Here is a 955-nt window from a genome sequence, read left to right as displayed (position 1 = left end):
TTGCGTGATGTATTGTTGTCTCTAGCTTCTTGCCCTTTGTGCTGTTGTCTGTGCCCAATAATGTTTGTACCATGTTTTGTGCTGCTACCATGTTGTGTTACTACCATGTTGTTGTCATGTTGCTAATTCCAGGCCCCGTTCCCGCAGGAGGCTTTTTGCCTTTTGGTAGTTTGTTTTGGTAATTTATTTAAAAAAAAGGTTAAATAAAATAAAAAATAAAAATAAATCCATGATAAAGGATCCATCTCTTGACTGTCTCCTCTTCTATCGCTCACATTAACAGACACTAAGTGGAAACTGGTGACAAGCTCCACCGACTTGAAAAAAAAATTACTTTTAGGGGGAAAAAAACTTTACAATAGTCAAAACAGATTAGTTGCACAACATTAACAGATCGGTAATCGAACACTTACGTAGTAGTTAGTAGTGAGTAGTTGTACTACACACTATCATAGTATTTCAAGACTTGCGAGGAAAATGCTTGTGAAATGTGTTGGAATGGAGCAGGTATGGCTGGTAAATCTATACGTTTCGAATACCATTGCAAAGACCTTGAACTCCCCTAAGCCATAACCTTCAGAGACCAGTCTAATATTAAACAACTGATCCAATTGTGGGGATTTCTTTTCTGGTTCTCTATATTCATAAGTGCAGAGACAAATAACCACCCACTGCTGAGCTGTGTTGAAACTACAAGATACACATCTCTATCGGCCTGATCTTTAAAGCCTAATATTATGATGTGATACATTTATTAGAGCAGCACCTTAACTGGAAATACTGAGTATGAATAGAGACAGTAATATGCATGTGTAGTGAAAACAAGTGTAAAAACCACACACAGACTGTGTGTTTGTGTGTGTGTGTGTGTACTTTGGCAGCATCTAAGACACACCCACCCCTTCTCAGCCTCCAACTTATAGCCCTGCACACTGCTGCTATTGACTCACTCCTC

Source organism: Salvelinus alpinus, chromosome 29, assembly GCF_045679555.1.
Source record: "Salvelinus alpinus chromosome 29, SLU_Salpinus.1, whole genome shotgun sequence".
NCBI classification, from domain to species: domain Eukaryota; kingdom Metazoa; phylum Chordata; class Actinopteri; order Salmoniformes; family Salmonidae; genus Salvelinus; species Salvelinus alpinus.
The sequence above is the reverse complement of the archived record's forward strand: the minus strand, read 5'-3'. Positions refer to the sequence as shown.